General features: G+C 38.5%; 1 long non-coding RNA gene across 3 annotated transcripts in view; it reads left to right on the forward strand.

The window, feature by feature from the left end:
* The window catches only part of LOC121517848, a 109,685-nt gene that overhangs the window by 62,973 nt on the left and 33,884 nt on the right, over positions 1–12,828 (forward strand). For all 3 annotated transcript variants that reach the window (XR_005992588.1, XR_005992587.1, XR_005992586.1), the window contains exon 3: positions 11,769–11,998. This is a non-coding gene — a long non-coding RNA (uncharacterized LOC121517848). The remainder of the gene's footprint in view (positions 1–11,768; positions 11,999–12,828) is intronic.

A 12,828-nucleotide genomic window follows, 5' to 3' on the forward strand; every position in this document is an offset into this window, starting at 1 on the left:
GGTTTCACTATTTTGGTTTTGTTATCAAGAATACACATCAAAATTTGGCGAGTAACATGGAACAACCTGTATTTGCAATGAATCTGTATTCCATATAAGCTCAACAGGTTTTCCATTTCCTTTTTCTTTTCTTCCATTTGTTTTCACTGGTGAACTGAACATCTACGTCTGTTATAAAAGATGTTTTTAAAAACCTTTCTTACCCTTTTAACTGGGAATTTTCTCCCCCTGCCATGCAGGAAATGATAACACGTGATGTAGGATGTAGGTTTTCATTGACTTGGAAGATCTGATTAGATTTAATGTGCCACACGTTCATCTAAACTGAGACTCTATCCCCCTTGGTTAATTTGATGATGTCTTTAGTTAAAAATAAATCCCTTTAACTGTCCTCCTAATGGCTTTCCCATTCAGGGCATATGTGTCTCTCCTGATTTGTCAGACTTGTATGAATTAGACATGACCTCTCACTTAAAAACCCTGGAGGCAGATTTTGATCCCTTCATGAACTGGTAAAATTACCCACTGATAAAATCTTCATATCACCCTGAGCTGTGTACACAACAAGAATTCTTGTTTTAATGAACAAGTTATTTTTATTAACCTTAATGCTGAGATCATGTCTGTAGTCTTGCCTTTTTACTGCGATAAAAAAAATATCCTAAATCACCATCAAACCTTTATCTGAAATGTTTCCATCCAAATCAACACTTGAAAAAGTCAATGAAAATATGAGCTGATATGGTCAAAGTGGTAGGAAAAATACTTGCACAGAGTTGCGTGTTCTTGAAATGGGCCAAGGCCAGCCATGCAGTCATCATGCAATCTAGGTAGTGAAATATTCACGTCCCCTTGTCTGAGCGAAAATTCATTGAGAAGAAAATCTGCCCAAACATGGAGCTCAGTGATAAAACATGTACCACTAGGGACCGTACATGACCTGATTCAGAGAGGGACAGACCTTGAGTTGAACCCCTTATCCTTTTAGAAGTACCTAATTATCTCAGCAGTGTTGTGGAAAATAATACTAATGCATTCGATTGCTTCAACATGAGGAATACTCATGAACAATTGTTACTGAAGTGCAAGTAAGATAATGAGTAAAAGGTTGAAGGCTGGGGGGAAAATATGTTTCCAGCTTATACTGTGATTTAGAATAATTGTAGTGATTTAAATAAGTTTTGTTTGGCTAATCTCTTTCTACAATTGAGTAAATATAAAAATGTCATCATTGTTTTGAGCTCCTGAAGTTTGAAGTGGGTTTTGGTTGGCCCTCATGTGTTTCCATTTCTATCACATGTTCTGTAACGAAGCAAACATGCACCTAAATGTCGGTTATTAAGCTCTCCATTGATGTCAGCATGTTTGAAGTGTTCACTTTAATGTGGGTAGGAGGGAGAGGGGGATGAAGTGGAGGAGGAGTGTAGGTGGAGGATGAGTAGAGGTTAATGTGCACGGAGCATCTCAAAGCTTTCTTGGCTTGACTCGTAGGACGACTGAGATCAGACAGAATGTGAGATTGCAGGTTTTACCCTCAGCTATTAGGACTGCTCTGCTCTCCCTCTCTCATCTCTTGCTCCGTTCTTCTTCTTGTGTCCTCTTATGCCATCACTCCCTCTTTTCTTTTTTCTCATTCTTGCACATTCACACAAGGTTTCACAAACACTTTCCTGCTCTCACTAACACTCTATCTTGTTCCCTCTCTCTCTCCTGCCCCATTACTCCAGTGAAAAGTCTGTGCTTCAGCAGTCTTCTCCCGCTGCTGCACACTGTCTTAACACGGCTACATCATATTTTGTGAGACAGGTAGGGGGTGGAGGAATGCAGCTAATATCCCTCTTTAGGTCTCTCTCATGGCTCATCTTTTCTATCTTATTATTGTGTGGTAGTGTGTGTGTGAGTGAAGGAAATTATAGTGGAAGTGGGCTTAGAGCCATGACGATCCATCAGACATATACACACTCTCAGGGTATAACCATTTTCCACAATTTCATTGCCTCTTAACTCAGGGAAACAATATTTTAGATTCAGTCTCACAGGTGTGCCATTGTTACAATTTCCAGTTTAATTAAAGTTGATGAAAATATGCATCAACCTCAGGGAGGGAAGGGATGCTTGAACCTGCTCACTGACACAAACACATCACCTTCACACAATGTTTATGGGCTCTTTTTGGGATAAAGTATCACAGCCTGGTCACTTCATATCAAAAGAGGTTGAATGATATTAGAAATATAGAGCAGCACAATAAATCACAATTTAATTTTTATTGCAATTTGAGCTTTAGCCAAACACATTTCGAGGGTTAAAATGTATAGAAATAAAAAAATATGTATTATATACAAACAAGCAATGCTTTTTCACTAAACTTGTGCACATTTCACCTGCTCTCAAATCATTCCCACAATATGACACATCACATCTCACCCTCGGCTTCAACTATTTAACAATTACAGCCACGCTCCTTCCTTTAACCACATCTTATGCAGTGTGAGAGTCGCCTCAATAAAAACATGATACAGATCAAACAATGAAAATGAACCAAGAGAGGCAGTCTCACAGCTTCACCACAGACTGAGCAAGATCTGTAGCACAAAACAAGTCCAAGCTAGACACTGAAATTATTACAGGACTGGAAATATAAATCTTAAAAGAAGATTTTCATCATTGTTTTCTTTTCAGGAAGTTGTTCTTCTTCAGAGAGTCAGGTTAAAAAAAAAACATCATGAAAATGTGAAAGTTTCATACTGCTGTATCATTTTTAATTGCTTCTTCTAAAAAAGTAGGGTGTGAACTGTTTCAGTTTTTGTTGAACACTGAAGATGGTATTCTCTGCTTTGGCAGACATTGTTTGGGATAAAACCTTAAAATATAGGAATTTGTTTGCAAAAGGCCATGACTATTGTTGAGTTTAGTATATATGGATTTATCTTTTTTGTGTTTATGTGTAATGTGAAGGTTGTTTTGATAAGATGAGGTGGGGGCTTGAAAATATTTTTCTCATTTGGAAACCAGTGCCCTAGAGCAGTGTTTCCAGGAAAAGCTGATCCCCCAAGACCCAAAAGGAGATGAAAAAGTGACACCTTGCAGTAAAAAATCTAGAGATTTTAATTGTTTCACTGATAAAATCCTAAAAAAATCTTAGTCTTACCAAAAGACCTTTATATGAACTACTTCATATCTTTAATCATGGTTATAGGTAATATCTGCAATTGTATTTTGGCAGCCTCAGAACAGACAAAGCCTCACAGTCACCCTGAGATATTAGGTGCCCCCCTATGAGGTCCCGGACCGCAGGTTGGAAACCACTGCCCTAGACTAATCTTTGCAAATATAGTAATTTTAAAATGCTTGATTTATTTGGTACTCATGAAAACATGTTTCAAATAGCTACAGCCAAAATATCAACACAGAACTGGCTGCACCCTTTTACAGATTTCTTGATAGTGTCAAGTTTATCTGCCACTTTTTTGCCACTATTAACAGCCACCTTTTTGTGTATAAATTTTCACTTATTTTTGCCACTGCCCAATCCTTTCAACCACTTTTTCTGCTCATTTTTGCCTCTTTCCAGCCTTTGTTGCCTCTCTTGGCTCATTTCTGCCACCATTAACTAGGGGTGTAAATCATCACAATACGATATCAATATTTTGAACAACGGTACAGTGTTTTTATCACATATCACAAAATCTATCATAATATAATTTATATTCAATTCAATTTAAGAATGAAAAGGCGTTACCCTCTGCTGTCTGTGTGAACCCTCATTGGCAGATAGCTGCTCTGCAATGCAGCTGAAGCTGTGCTCTTCCATGCTGTCCATAGCTTTTTTGTGTTACTATCATTGTCTCTTAAAATGTCATGCACTTTAGTAAACTGATAAAGCATTTTTATGATGGCGTATGGAAGTGAGTCACTGGTGTGTGTAGTATGAGTTTTAGCCTGCATTCTCACACATTTCACAGTATGGTAATGTTGCAGCTCCAGCTCTGCCATGAAGCTTATTGCTATATCCATTAACTCTGATGATAGATGTTCTCAAACTTTCATGCAGAACACCTTTACAAATGATTAAAGTGATGGCAAACTTTACCACCATTCCGAGTGTTTTGTTTTATCATTAAGACCAGATACAAGCTTCATCCTTTAAGACCCTATGTGATGCTTGCTCATTTTGGATGATTTTATCATTTTTAAAACATGTTGGAACTTCAAATTAACTTGCAGCCAAAGCATATCCCTTTTGGCATCGGTATATTTTAAGATAAACACTTTGGGACACCACAGCTTAAATGCTTTTTGCCTTTACTTTCTAAACAGTGAAGTGTGATAATAATTCATTCAGCTCAGCTCCCTAGTTTCTCTAAATTGCTGTATGTAAGAGAACAGCACTTGTCTGCTATGATAAACTATACTTTGTGGCTGTTAATAAATTTGATGACTTGCCAAGTAAAGTCTTTGAGGGGACTTTGAATATGGTGCTACTGTTTTTGTGAATTTGTGTACTTTGTTTACTTGCCACATGCAGAACAGCTGACTGATATATAATATTCATAAACAGAGGCAGCGTGTCAGTTTTATATTTTTCAATAATGTGAAGATCCGGATGAAGCACTGTTTCGTCTCTATGTTTTTCTGGATGCTTATTTAACTCCATATTTTGTTGCTTTTGTTTAGTGAGATGCACCCGCCTGCTGCTGGTATTACCTAACTTATGAACAGTCTCATCAAGTATTGATTGTATAAAACCCAAAATAGAATCCAAGCAAAACTAAAAGTGGTGTTTTACGTAAACCGTCTGAATATTTTCATCATACAGCGTGGTTTAAATGTTTTTCCTATGTATTGAAACTAAGAAATGTGTTACCTCAGTCCTGTACTTTTACAGTGTGTGCTGCATTTAAACTAGGACTGTTGTCAACCAAAGAAAAACTTAGTCAACCAGAGTTAATCTCACACATGACTGATTGATTGGTTGTACATTTCTGTGATCATAAAAAAATTACAATTTCATGCAAAATGATGGCATATATCGTTTATGTCTTATATTATGAGGATACCAATCAAAATTAGACATTGTTGTCTCTGCTGTGGTTGAAGCTGTGTCAGAAGGCAGAGTAAAAACACTGGCAAACCCTTTCAATACGAACCAAATTCTGCTCCTAACGGCACATTTAGGTTAAGGTGTGGATGTGTTTCCAAGTTCTTAAGAGTGTAGCTGTAGTGAAACAATCAGAAAATCGCAAATGTTCTGCAAGGTTTTTTTTGTTTGTTTGTTTGTTTGTTTTTTTGTTTTGTTTTCTTTGTCCACTGCTGCACGCTCCCCTCTCTCCCTCCAAACAACATAAAAGATCAGTATCACATTGCTGGAGTGACTCTATTGATAAACCAATCTGAAAAAAAACAAACATTCAAAACAGATGCAGTGTAATTGGGGAAGCCTGTTTTAAACAACTTACTGCATATTGATCCTTCTTTTTCAAAGAGGATCTGTTCATAATCACAAGGAGCATGTTTTAGTGGTTTCCTGCCAGTGCTGCATTGCATACATGCTCACAGTGCTGGCCTTGTGTCCCACCATATATTAATGACTAAATATGAAAAAAAGGTGGATCCACTGATTCCCTCATTTTCCCCTCATTGAGTTTACTCCTGAGACAGCACAACTAATTAGCTGTCAGCTCCAGACAAAGAGATACAGGGACACACTATGGAGTAATTACATACACTTATACATGCTCTTTAACACACAGCCAAGCGTGCACGAATGCATACATGCACGCACACACAAAGCACTCACGTACAAGAGCGTATGTGTTAATGGCGACACTTGACAAGTCAATAAGCCAATCGCTTATCTTCCATGCAGCTTCTCTCCTCTGCTCCACTTGTTATTGATTGCTTCCATAATTATTCACTTTATCTGGAGTTGGATTAGCCACCATATAGCTGCCAGCAACCTAAAAACCCTGACCCAACGCATTTTCATTCTTATGATGTTAGACAATGTCACAACAAGATGTGACGCTCTAAATCCTACAGTTTTTGTGTTTGTATCCATAGTTCTTCTACTCTCTCAGCAAAATTTAGCATGTGAATAATGGTACCAGTACATGTGCAGACAAAAGGGGTTAAGAGGAAATATATACTTACAAGCCACTTTCTTAGGCACACCTGTCCAATTGCTGGTTAAAAAAAATAGCTTATCAGCCAATCACATGGCAGCAACACAATACATATAAGGTATGTAGATGTGGTGAAGGTGACTTGCTGAAGTTCAAAATAAGCATCAGAATGGGGAAGAAAGGGATTTAAGTGACTTTGAAAGTGACATGGTTGACAGACGGGCTGGTCTGAGTATTTTGGAAACTGCTGATCTACTGGGATTTCACGCATAACCATCTCTAGTGTTTACAGAGAACGGTCCGACAAAGAGAAAATATCCAGAGAGTGGCAGTCGTGCCAGACGGAAATGCCTTGTTGATCTCAGAGGTCAGAGGAGAATGGGCAGACTGGTTCGAGATGATAGAAAGGTAACAGTAACTCTAATAAACAAACAAATAATAAACAAACTCCAATAGGCCTGGTCTGATAAGTCTTGATTTCAGGTCAGAATTTGGCGTAATAAACATAGATCCATCCTGCCTTGTGTCAACAGTTCAGGCTGGTGGTGGTGTAATGGTGTGGGGGATATTTTCTTTGCACACTTTGGGCCCCTTAGTACCAGTTGGGCATTGTTTAAATGCCACAGCCTGAGTATTGTTGCTGACATGTCCATCCCTTTTTGACCACAGTCTACCCATCTTCTGAAGCTCAAACCATCTGAAACTGGTTTCTTGAACATGACGATGAGTTCACTGTACTCCAGTGGCCTCCACAATCACCAGATCTCAATCCAATAGAGCACCTTTTGGATGTGGTGGAACAGGAGATTCATATCATGGATGTACAGCTGACATATCTGCAGCAATTGCATGATGCTATCATGTCAATACGGACTGAAATCTCTGGGGAAGGTTTCAAATTCCCCCTTGAAACTATGCCATGAAGAATTAAGGCAGTTTCAAAGGCAAAAAGATGTCCAACCTGGTACTAGCAAAGTGTACCTAATAAAGTGGTCGGTAAGTGTGTATCAGCATGAAGAAGTCCAACCAACAAAGGATTTTGTACCCATGGTGGGTCTGTATGTGGTAAAAGATGCTCTGATATCCATCTATCTGTCTGTTGATCTACCTGTCAATCAATGTCATCAACTGTTTTCATCTAGATGAATTTTACTGAATCTGCGAGAAGACTGATGAACCAAGGTGAATCAATTGTGATACTATACTGGGCACAGTTTTTCCTTATTAACCTCTGTGTGTAAACCCCAAAGGTTATATGATAAAATATTTAAAATTCCATTAACATACTAAAGGTTGACTTACCTTGACTTAATTGCACACAGTTCCATTACTAATTTATACTCTCTACCTGCTGTGAGATATATGTTAAGAACAAAGTACATTTAAATTGCATGATTTTAGCGGCATCTTTAGGAGTGTTCAGACGCCCTCAGCCTGCTTTTTTAAACCTGCATCTTAATAATGGTGGGTGAATTATTAAATAGTATCTGACATGATCTCCTACTCTATGAAAGTGTTATTAGAGTCTGGCAGCATGGTGTAAATGAAATCTGATGAAAAAAAAAAACAAACATCTAGTACACTAAACTCTTACGACATTGTATTCAAAACATACGGTTTGTGCTCCTCTTCACATGCTTGTCAGTGTTGTTGTTTTGCTCTCCCTTTACTGTAAAAACAGTGCTTTAACAGTCTAATCCGTCAGGGTAATCGATAGGTTATGTGCCAATAAACAAGTCCTCTCAGGCTGCTATCAACATCATCGATCCACTTATCAATAGCTGACATGGTGGAGTCAGTGCGCTCCCATCCTGTCCATCAATGACTGATCAGTCAATTTGAAACTCTTTAAGCAAATAACCCCTGTGAGCGCTGCATAATGTGCTGTAAATACCAATGCACAGTAAACACTCAAAGAAACACTACCCATCCAAACGCATGCACAGGGAGATGAATGTAACAGTTTAATATGAGTTTTTTTGCTCTCTTTGTTAAACCTACCCTTTCCAGTCAATCAGTATTAGTTTATTGATTCCATGCTAGGTTCCTCTTTGTCAGAGAATGTTATACAATGGTTTAAAGAGTCATCCTAAAAGGCATTATTAATGGTAGAGAGACAAGACCACGCACTCCTGCAGAAGAATTCCACAATGTGCACTTCAACAACTGTTTCAAATAGCTTTTACAGCCATCAACTAGGAACTTATTATAACTCCCTTTCCATTTTCCTACAAGTTTCTTCAGTCCATTCGATCAATTCTTCCCTCCATTTCACATCAAGACACACTCATTCCCTGCTCTTTGCCTTTTACCGCTCGTCTGCCTCTTTTGACTGCACTCTGCTCGGCTCTGCTCTGCTGGTGGAAAACACTGAAAATACAGTCCTTTAATGACTGCTTTATGCTCTTTCTATTATATCAATCTTGTACCTTAAAAAGAGGTGAACCACTGAGGTCTAAACTTAAATGCAAAAAACTGTGCTACATTTATGCACAGCAGGGCACAGAGTCCCTCCCTCCCTCCAAGCACTGGAAGAAGTGGTTTGATGACAGAGGCTAGTTTGTTTCAGTGCTATCATTAATCATATGAAGCTGAACTGAGACTTTAATGAGCATTACTGTGGTCTGATCTTAGTGAAGTACAACCCCTTTCATCATGGCACAGAGGCGATATGGAGATTTTGACTCAGAGCCTCACAAGGCAGATGACCTGTGAGCCACCGGCTTCACACGCTGCGGGAGGGGTTTGGTCTCCTGACTCTTTGTTAGCAAAGGGATGTGAGAAGACTGCAGAGACAAAAGGTGAGGAGAGGACATTGCATGTGGGCTGGTCTTGGATGAACCTGTGCACTGCTGCTCAGACTGCCATTGGATTCTTCTCCTTTAAAGCTGAGATAAAGCAACAAAACAGTGAAACCTGCAAACACCTGCTTTCTGGAAAATTAGAAAATGTGCAAAAATGATTATAAGTGAAGTTAGAAAACACACATAAGTTTATCCAAAATCCTGTTGTTTTTCTGAGGTTTTAATAGACAGCTGTGATAAAAGCTTGTCTCTTATTGGCCAGCAATGGTCTGAGGTCCCCTGATAGATTTCCATGTTAAAGAAACAAACCATTGTTTTTTTCTGCTCTGACGCGTGGTTAGATAGCTTGGCTTTTTTTTAAATTTAAGTTTGGGGTAAAGATTGTCATTAGCCCTGTTTTTTGTCTACCTTAGGTTAGTTTATTTTTGTATAGTTGGCTTGGTTACCTTCCAATCTTTTGTCTTTTTTCTCTAGCACCTTCTGTTTTCTAGAGTTTGCTGTTTTTCATCAATTGTATTTTCAATTTAGTTTGCAAGAATTTTCTCTCAACCTTAAATCTGGTGGGTTTTGAAATGTTAATGGTCTCCTTGTGTTTTTTAAGCCCTGCTGCATAATTAAGTTTAAGATGCCATAATAATCTCGCAGCAAAGACTAGGGCTGAACAATTTGCAAAAATAATCTAATTGCAATTTTTTCCCCAAATATTGTGATTGCGATTTAATATTCGATTATTCATGGGTTAATCTTCTATATTTTCTGACAAATTCAAGCAATGAATAATTCCATAAATAAGACCATTTGTATTGAAAACAATGAAATTATTTCCGAAGCAATTAATCCATAGTAGCATCAATCCGAATATGGAGGTGCAACAAGTTTTAAGCTATAAAGGAGGTGGCTGGGGTGGGGGAGGTGAGGCTGGCTATAAGCTGATCGCAGCTGGGGTATGACTTTCATGAAGCAAGGCTTCATCAGTTTTTGATACATATTGAGCTAGATATTTTGGTTGTATTGCAAATGTGATGTCATTTGCTTTGTTTGAGGTCATTATCATTTTTAAGTCAGTCATTTTGATTAAGAAAAACATACATAAAACACAAAAAAGAGGATTTTTTTTAAACCATTATAAAAAACTGACACTTGAATTTTTGCATAATGTGCATAAAATCTCTGCTGCAGCAAAACGATTATTTATTAAACTGGTATGTTTACACATTTCAAGTAAAAGAAATATTGCAACTTTTGCGGTTTGAAAATTGCAGCAGGCCATATTGCGATTTAATCTAATTTGCGATTAGTTTCCCAGCCCTAGCAAAGACCTTACCCTATAGTTGTAACATGCCAGAGCAAGTTTTCATGACCTCAGGAACAATTATCTTGACAGCTCCTTATGAGTACTTGGAATACCTGAAGGTGATAGAGGGACAAAAACCTGTTAGATGAAAAAAAAATGCTTAAGGTGAATATAGGTGATGCATAATCTAATGTCATGAACACTTCTTTTCAGATATACCTGTGACTGGCAATCAGTGTTGGGCAAGCTACTTGGAAAATATAGTGAACTAAGCTACTATACAAAATAAGTTTCACTACACTTAAGCTACACCCTAAGGAAATGTAGCAAGCTAATGTAAGACATCAACACTCCATATTTGCCCCAGGTAAATGTCAAGTTGCCAAGTTCGCTCAGCACCTCGATAGTAAAGTTAGTGCTGTTATGGTTTGCAGTTGCTGTATTTGTGTTTTTGGTGTATTCACTGCAAAAAAATAGTAAAAAGGTGGTCAATTGTTTTGTGCTGCAATGAAAATAAGCAGTAAGGATGAGCCTGGGGCTCTGTCACTCCTAAAACCTCACACTTGATCCATCCATCCTGACAGATCTTCGTACATCACAGCTGTGCCAGATAGAGAGTGACTTTTAATTCAGTCTCTGTTAGGTGGCTGTGAGAACAAATGGGGTTAACAAATAGTTTATATCCACATAATACATAGGCAAATCATGGTGTTTGAAGTGAGGTTTTAGAGGGAGAGAGAATGAAGCAGCAGACACTGTTTTAAATCATCAGTCACCGTCTGAATGACTTGGACTGATGTGCAAATTTGCATACCAAAAAAAACATTGATGAATAACTATCCTGGAAACAATTTCAAAATAAAAGCATATGAAAACGGGGGTTGCTCAAAGTGAAAGAAAAATATTTCACTTTTACTTTGAAAAGTACACCGGAAGAGTCATCATGTCTAAATGTCAGACCTGGGAGGAGTTGGCAGACTGTGCAGCATGCTTACCTAGTGCCGTCTTTCCATCTTCAGCTCACAGAGCTCTAATTCCTGGTAACTCATGGCGTGAGTGGTCATTCTCTGTCTCCACAGTAAACTACACTCACTTTTCATTCATGGCAGAAAAAATAAACTGTTCAGTTCATGTTTGATCTAAATATGAGCGCATTTTACACAAAACTGCTGTCAGTTCACAGACTGTTCCGCTGCAGACACAGCCACCCCTTTGTCACTCTCTCTGGGCAGAGCGGGTGAGCTGCTCCTCCGCCCCTCAGACACAGTATTTACAAGTATCTGAAGTTAAATGAAGTTAAATCAAAGTTGCGCCTGTGCAGGTGGTCTACAGCAGTCAGAAAACGGGTTACAGCGTATACATGGCACAGTGTCCCATTTTCCCAAAAACTGCAATACTCAAAAATCACGACAGAAATTGGGATACTCAAGTCCGTGTAAACACAGTCATTCACAGGGCTGACATACACAAACAGCTGGGCACTCTGACATTTGACCAATTTAGAGTCACAAATTAACCTAATGATTATGTCTTTGGTGTTGGTAGGAAGCTGAAGCACCTGGAGAGATCCCTTGCATGCACAAGGAGAACATGCAAACTCTGCAAAGAAAGGCCCTGAACGACTGACCAGGAAGTGAACTAGGAATCTGCTTGCTGTGAGGCAAGAAAAAGTACGACTACCTGTGGCTGCCCTGGTGTCCCAGGGGGTTCATTAACTCCACAGTCCAGCGTTTAAACACAGCCAGAGGTTGTCTCCATCTGAAACATCGAAAAAGGTGAGTTGAAGTTCTAGAGGTAGCCTCTTTCTCTCCTCTTCCTTTTCTCTGTTTCTAGATAGGGCCCTAGCACTAAACTGGTGCAAGGACCTAACTGGAATTCACAGGATGCAGTTATGGGAATCTTAAGGCCCCTCATGGTTCGATTTGATTATGATTCATAGGGCTACAGTTTGATTCTTAATTGATTACTGGTGCATTTTGATGCTTTTTTTTTTTTTTTTTTTTTTTTTTAACATTTCTGTTGTTCTCACTGTGTCAGACATAATAAAAACATTACATTTGTGTTCAGAAAAAAGTGATTAATTAAATTTCCTCTATCCTCTAATTGAAGATGTGTGTAAACTAGAAATTTACAATTTCACAATGCATTTAGGAATTGATTTTTTTTCTTGTACCTCTACTAGGATTCTCCTTTGTTATTTAGGGTGCCTGTGGAGACTGAAAATTCAGTCTCTGCAACATTAATCTTGGATTTTGAACAATTGTGGACACATATAGGATGTCTGGATGTACAAAAAGTCTCTTGTACCCATATCATAAGTAAAACAAGAAGTCTGCCATTCTGAATTTTTTGGTAAGACATGAAGTATTTCAGAGGTCATACTGGAATTAACAAATCCAAGGATGCTCATCCAAACAGCTTCATCTTTGGCATGCAGTAGGAAGAGATATCACAGGTGAAAAGTTATGCTGCCTTTTTTTCATTTGTCAAAGGGCATGGCCATGGTGGCTCCTCAAAGTAAGCTGTCTTGCTAAAACATAGAAGCTAAACATCCCTAAAGCTATCAAGCTTGATTCGAGTGCATGGCTGAACATATAAACACACA

Source organism: Cheilinus undulatus, linkage group 11 (assembly GCF_018320785.1).
Source record: "Cheilinus undulatus linkage group 11, ASM1832078v1, whole genome shotgun sequence".
NCBI classification, from domain to species: Eukaryota; Metazoa; Chordata; class Actinopteri; order Labriformes; family Labridae; genus Cheilinus; species Cheilinus undulatus.